Here is a 7,769-nt window from a genome sequence, read left to right as displayed (position 1 = left end):
TGCTAAAAGGATTTACTGCAGTGCAAGATATTTAATTATAAACAATAATTAAAACATACATTGAAGCATGCAAAGTCTAAAAATTTATCATGAATAATAACTTCAATATTAAAGCAATCATGCAATTCAAACAAGTTATTAGCATTTTATTCGAATTTATTGTTCTGACAGATGTGAATAAAATGATTCTAAGACCCTAAAAACCATTGAAGAATTAAGCACATTATGTATTTAGACTCAATTCTAAAATCTTTTAGGTTAGCAAAAGCCTTTTGCTAATAGTGTAGAAACTACTCTTGGTTAATAGGTACGTCTAAGAACCTATTAGGTAAACCTATCAATTTTGCCACGACATAAAAGGACTCCTTACTTATATCGTTGAGTTTCACCAAAACTAACATGTACTCACAATTATTTGTGTACCGTACCCCTTTAGGATCAATAAGTAACACCTCGCTGAGCGTAAAACTATTACTAGATTGATGTAAAGGTTATGCAAGTAAGTGTTATTTTGGCATGGCACCTTTTAACTCAATTTTTAAACTTTGGAACTTAAGGCTCTTACTATGTTGGTTAGATTTTAAGTGAACTAAAGTCCTTAATCATACAACATAATCAAGCCACAATCTCATGCATATTTAAGACATATTTAAAAGCAATAAATAACTTAAAACATGCATAAGACAAATGTGATCTAGTATGGCCCGACTTCATCTTGAAGCTTCAACTTCAAAGTCCGTCTTGAAAATGGTTGGAAACTTCGTCTTGAATTTCTCCATGGGAGGCGCCATTTTCTTCAAATAGGATAAGCTATAATTAAACTAATTACTACTATTTGTTGTTACGTGACCATATTTGAATTGAAAAATAAACTTTGGTGCATTAGACCAATTACATTCAAATTAATGGTACGCAGACCATATTTTCTATCCTATTTCGGCCATACTAGTCACTTCATAACCTGCAAAACAGTACATATACAATATATACCATTCACCCATTCATTATCATGAATGGCCCACATAGCTGGTTAGTAAAACACATTGTTATGCATCACATTAATATTTTCAGCAATTAATCAAGGGCACCAATAATCTACCAATTATTCAGACCTTATTAATTATAATCAAGTTGTTTAACCTTAAAAGATTTGTAGACCTAATCAAGAGTTTATGACTAAAGGCTCCCACTTAAACCAATAACTTTATATGCTTTAATAATTTTAAACATAAAAATGTATTTCTAGTCTAACCGGAAACATACAAGTTTAATTAAAATTTAAAGCTCATATAAAATTATAATTGAATCCATTTAGTTTAATTTATTTTCAGTTGATTTAAACGAATTTAAATTAATTCAAGGTTTAATTTTAGTAAAATAATTAGTATAAATTAAAATTTATAATAATTATAATATTCAAAATTAAAATCCGAGAAAACAATTTAAATTATTAATTTTAAAATTAATTAAAATTATTTCCAAACTGAAAATTTAAAATTAAAACAAAACGTATCAATAGTTTGCAACACGAGGCACTTGGGCTTGCGCCCAAGCCCCATCGAGCTACGAGGACCCATGTCCCGTGCCATTGACCGTTGCACACGGCTTGCACAGCCACACCGCACGCACGCCCCTCCGCCACACATACACGCAGCCTTGCGGGCTACGCTGCGCGCAGCTTTGTTCTGTGTCGTGGCTGCCTGCCCCTTGGCGAGCCTGGTGCGTCGTGGCGCAGCTCATCGCTGCCCACACGCATCTTGCTCGTCGCGTGCGTTGCCCATTTCCCTCGCCCATCGCCCAACATGCACGCCTAGGCTTCGAGCTTTGCGTGCCGCCTAGCTTGCTGCTCGCTGCATTCGTACCGCACGGGGGACGAGCTCCCTTGCTCGTAGTCGCGTGCCCGCACTATACAACACCCCTTAAGGGTAACACGTAGCTTCCATTGCTTTGTGCGTGCAACATTCATGAGCGATTTTCATAAAAATTTAAAAATTTTAATTCAAAATTAACGACAAATTAATAAATCATATTAATTTCATAATTTTAGGGCGAAAAATCGAAAATTTATTAATCAATTAATTTCCGATTAACATGGATTCAAATCTAGGTCATAAAAATTTAAAAATTATCATAAATTAACCATTTTTATGCTGGTTTTTAATCATGGATACCTAATTAAATCATTAATCAATTAATTATGAAAATCAAATCAATTCTAAATTATTCAAATTTCAACAAATTATCAATCATAATTACAAATTAGGTTGTATAATTAATAAGTCTAGGCATTCAAAATTGTTAAACATATACAGTAGGTCAATAAAAAATTCAAGATTTATCAACAAGAATCGCAAATATTAAATTTAACATCTTAAATTTACAAACTTTTGCGTTCGAAAAACTAAAACCTCCGAAAAGTTATAGTTAGGTTTCGAATTTGGGAATTCTGGGTTCGGCTGAAAAAAAGTATTTTTGTCAAACTTTTAGAATGCCTTTTACATGCGGAATTGACACAAAAATCACTCGATTTGGATGAGTAACGAAGACACTGCCTGTAGGGGGTATTTTTTTCTTCCCGTTTCCGGCAAGGGGGGTTGGCACGCGGCGGTTCGTTTAGAGAACCGTTGAATTGTTTTTGCACCTCGAAGGAGTCGCCACTAAACTTTATTTTAGGTCCCGTTTGGGAAGACCGCAAAATGACTCTATTTTTGGATAAAGCCTTGAATCCTTGAAACGGATGGGTGAGATCAGGGCTCGGGAACGAAAATGCTTATTCGGCGAGCTTTAGAAATATTCAAGTACGTTGGCACAACATTATTTCGAAAATAAACCCTAAGATTAGACTATGTGGGTTTGAAATTTAGAACAAAATAGAAGTTCTAATTGTACGGTGGTCACTTTGCTTTAAAGATTGATTTAAGGAACCTAAGGCCGGTTAGTCCAAAAATATCTTCGTTAAGCGTGATGTAACCTCCTTTGTATTTTGTTGTATTTAGCATGTTGGTGATGAAAGCGATAAAGCACATAAAGCAACATAACAATACTAAATAAAGTGCGGAATTAGTAAATACAAGACCCCCTAGAAAAGTACTAGGGAGTAGGTCCACATTGCCTAAAAATGGACTAGGCAAGTAAAGGTGCGGAATTGAAAGTGCGGAATTGAAATTGCGAAATTGAAATTGCGGTACTGAAAGTGCGATATTGAAAGTGCGATATTGAAAGGTGCGATATTGAAATTGCGATATTGAAAGGTGCATAATTGAAATTTGTACTTAGGCACATGAGATTCGAACGCCAAGCGGCTCCTTAAAAATAAGTGCACCCGACACGAATTCAAAGCCAAAAATCTCAACTTGGGAGAGGTTTCTCAACCCAAATATCCTAGATTTTGCATATTAAACTTGAAATTGAAAACTTGAATATTGAAATGTTTGAACTTCAAATGATTGAAATTTGAACTTGAAATGATCCTAGTTTAGAGAGGTAGTTATGAATAACCCTAAACATGGTGGGATCTTGAAATTTGAAAACTTGAACTTGTATATTAAAAAATGGAGTCTTGAATCTCAAAAGACTAAACCTTTAAATGCTAAAAAGGTGTCATCTTTGATTACTCCACACTTGAAGGTGATTCTAGTTCAAAGAGATGAATGTAAGCAACTTTGAACATCCTTGAATCTTGAAAGTTTGTATTTAGTATTTTGAAAAAGTTTGTATTTTTGAAAAACCATGTATGATTGTTGCAAGTGGTGTTTTTTTATGGCAAAAAACACCAACTTTCTAATCATTTGAAATCAAAATAGCATGATTGATTGAAATGGGATTCGGATTTACCCAGTTAGGCTTAGGCACGAGCTCCCAATTGCTTTTGAATTCAGGAATTTTGTATGTGTTTTTGAGGAGTTTTGAAATTTGTATTGTGAGGAGTAATGTCGAAATTACGACGTTGTATGTGTTGTGCTGATGAGCGGCATTTATGTCGCTCTAAGCCTAGGATTTTATAGAATTTTATTAAGCTTTTTGATAAGTTTTGCGTAGTTTTGTTGCATTTTTATCCCCTTATTCCATCTTTGTACTTTTCAGGTAAAAATGTTGAAAATGATGGAAAATGGCTGAGAATTGCTCGAACAGGGCCCGTGCGCACGCACGGAATTTATGTGCGTTCGCACGGGTCAGCAAAGTTGCCTCCAAAGTCAAGCAGGTTCGTGTGCTCGTGCCCAAGGAGTGTGTGTTCGCACAAATTCGGAAAATCGATAGAGGAACTATATGGGAATTTGTGTGATCGCACCACAGAGGAGCTTGTTCGCACGAATCTGGAAAATCGATGCAGGAACTATGAGTGATTTTGTGCGATCGCACCACAGAGGAGCCCGCTCGCACGGAATTTCGGTGGGCTCGCACTGGATTCCTGTGCGAGCACATGAGGATTTATGAAGATTTGGCTAAGTCAGAACCGTGCGATTGCACGGTTGCTGAGCACGATCGCACGACACGAAGGGGGAGAATCATCGGTGAGCTCGTTCCCATGGATCACAGCACGATCGCACAGGTGCGATCGCAGCTGGGTATGCCCGTTCGCACGGCTGCGCGGGATTAAGTTTTCGAGTTTAAATCTCCTATTTTTGGGGAATAGTATAAATAGAATTTTCTTTATTTTCATTAACAATTAATTTCAGAAATAGATTTTAGGAGGTTTTTTAGATATTTTGCTCTTCAAGCTAGTGTTCTAGAGAGAGAAACTCATTGATTTTCAAGCTTCAAATCTGTAATTCCTTCAACTCTTTTCTTTTTCTTGCAATTTAATTCTTAGTTTCTTAATTCTTGCTCTTGCTTTATTGTTGATTGTTCTTCAATTCCTTAATTTCTTGAATTCTTGATTTCATTGATTGAAGTTACTTTGATTTTCAATTTATGATTTGATTGTGCAATTGAACTCTTAATTCTCTTCTCCTACTCCTTCAATTTCATGCTTGCTAGCTTAGAATTAATGGATTGCTTGATTTCTAGAATGGCTAGTGAGTAGAATTAGGTTAGGGTAAGGGGAGAATCTAGGGGCTTAATTAGGGGAAAATGTTGATTGATTGTTGGTTGATTCTTGTGATTAAATATGATTTGATGATAGGATATCCATGCTAGTTGAGTGGTAGTTGCAAATGCTATTCGATTAGAGTCACGTGGAACCATAGGATAAGTTTGGCGAGAGATTGTGGGCCTATCTTGTGTGATCAAATGGAGGTGCCTATTATATGCTAGTTAGTTTAATCTAGGATTAGGCGAAAGCTCTTCCGTGGATTAGACGCTTAGCGTTCCCTATCCGAGAGGTGGCGGGTTCGTCTCTAGATGCCATTTGCCTAATCACCATTTCGTTGCATGATCACCATTGCTAGATAGTTGAATTTATTTCCCCCGATTTCCCTAGCCTATGCCCGACTCCCTAACGTTTCCCTTTCTTGATTCAATTTAGCATAATTCTTAGTTTTTAGATTCTTAAAAGTGACAATTCAAAACCAAATCCTTGTTCGAACTAGATTGACTTTCAAACTCAATAACCACCGTTTCTTTGGGACGATCCCTTTGCTTACCGCTAGCCGGTAGTTGAGTGGTTTTATAAATATTGTTTGCATAGGTTGTTTTCTATCAAAGACGGAATATACGCCTATCAAAGCACTTGGACCGAAGTGACAAGTGCATTCTTAAACAAGTTCTATTCGCATGGGAAGACGGCGGAGTGTCGCCACAAGATTCAATCCTTTGATCAAAAGCGAGATGAGTCACTCTTCGAAGCTTGGGATCGTTTCAAGGAGTACCAAAGGAATGCCCTCACCATGGGATCCCTAAATGGTTGTTGCTCCAAACATTTTACTTGGGGTTGAGTCCAAGTTCGAAGACAAGTCTTGATGCGGGCGCGGGAGGCCCTATTATGAATAAAACTGAGGATCAAATAGAGGAAATCATTAAGGATGTAGTTCAAAACTACCAATCTTGGCATGTAGGCACAAGGAATTATGATGGGAAAGGTAGGAGTGAAGATGGTAAGGGTTTGGTGTACGCCATAGAGTAAGCACGGATGATAGAGAAGCTTGCCTCACGCTTGGAGAAGCTCGAAAACACACCGAGCCAACCGCCATCACCTTCTATAGTCCCTCCTCCCTCGGCCACTCTTCTCTCTAAGGGGAAGGGCAAGGTTAGTTCTTATGGCTCAATGCTTCCGGGCACCTTCTTTTGCGAAAATTGCCAAGAGTATAGTCATTCCCCCGATTCATGCCCCTTGGTTCATAACTTGTCATTTGTGGATTATGGCCCTTCGTATGAAGGCGAGTTTGATGTAGAGTATGCTAATGCCATAAATGAGAGGTCTAGGAATGATAATCCTAACAATCCTAATTTTGCTAGGCAACCTAGAGGGCCCTCCATGTATGGTCCCCACCAAGGCTATGGCCAAGGAAGTGGGTATGATAGCCAAAATCGAGGTGGCTATAGAGCACAAGGCTATCAAAGCCAAGCGCCCTATGGTCAATCTCAAGGTTTTGGCAATCAAGGCCAATACAACCAAGGGAGTTATAATCCCAACCATCAAGGTGGAGGGGGTTATAACTACTCTTATGGGCAATTTAGGGGTGCCTCAAGTGGGGGTTATCCTTTGAACTCGAGAGGTCCTTATGGTGCATCTCATTTGCCACCTCCTGGATTCAACGGACCGAGGACCTTTGGAAACCAATATCAAGCAAACCTTAGTGGTTATGGCGTTGCACCTCCACCACTCCCGCCTCTTAAGTATAATCTCGAGGCTCTCATGGATTCATTTGTGAGGGCGCAAGCCAAGAAGAATTTCGAGTTTGAGGATGGATTCAAACAATCCAACACTCACTTGAAGATGATTGAGACCCAACTAGCTCAAATTGCAAATACCTTTAGGGAACATCATGAGCATGCTAGTCACCCACCCCAATGTCATGCTCCAAGGCAAATGAATGCCATAGTGACAAGGAGTGGGAAGATCTTAGATGATGTTCCTCGAGCTAGTAAGGTTTCTAAGCCTAATGGGAAGGATCAAGAGGGAGTCATTGAGTCTAGTGACAATGATGTGGTAGAAGAGGAGCCTCCCATCAATGATGTAGGTGAAACTCCTATACCAAAGGAGGCGACTCTCCTACCTCTCCCCACTCCTAAACTTCCCTATCCCCAAAGATTCACAAGGCACAAGTTGGACGTGCAATTCTCAAAATTCCTTGATGTTCTTCGAAAATTGCACATCACCCTCCCCTTTATGGAAGCATTGAAACAAATGCCTACCTACTCAAGATTTCTCAAGGAAATCTTGAGTGGGAAGCGAGATTGCGACGTAAAGGAGACGGTGAACCTCACCGAGAATTGTAGTGCTATCATTCTCAACCAAATGCCACCCAAACTCAAAGACCCGGGTAGTTTTTCTATCCCTTGTGCTATTAAGGAGCATGAAATAAGCAATGCCTTGTGTGATTTGGGTGCTAGCGTTAGTCTAATGCCTTATTCGGTGTTCGCCAAGCTTGAAGTTGGTGATCTTGTCCCAACTAACATCACCTTGCAACTTGCCGAGCGTTTGGTCAAGTACCCTATTGGCAAGGTCGAGGATGTACCCTTGAGGGTTGGTGGATTAGTGATCCCCGTCGACTTTGTAGTCCTAGACATAGATGAGTACGTGCATGTCCCTATTATTCTAGGCCGCCCATTCTTGGCTACGGCAGGGGCAATTATTGATGTCAAGCAAGGGAACATTACTTTGAAAGTTG

General features: G+C 38.8%; 1 pseudogene; it reads right to left on the bottom strand.

Annotated features, from left to right (window-relative positions):
* Positions 1–5,732: 5,732 nt before the first annotated feature.
* Positions 5,733–5,832, bottom strand: LOC130466555 (uncharacterized; annotated as a pseudogene).
* Positions 5,833–7,769: the final 1,937 nt, after the last annotated feature.

The sequence above is a fragment of the Spinacia oleracea genome, chromosome 1 (genome assembly GCF_020520425.1).
Source record: "Spinacia oleracea cultivar Varoflay chromosome 1, BTI_SOV_V1, whole genome shotgun sequence".
Classification (NCBI taxonomy): Eukaryota; Viridiplantae; Streptophyta; class Magnoliopsida; order Caryophyllales; family Amaranthaceae; genus Spinacia; species Spinacia oleracea.
This window is presented reverse-complemented; position numbering and strand designations above follow the sequence as displayed.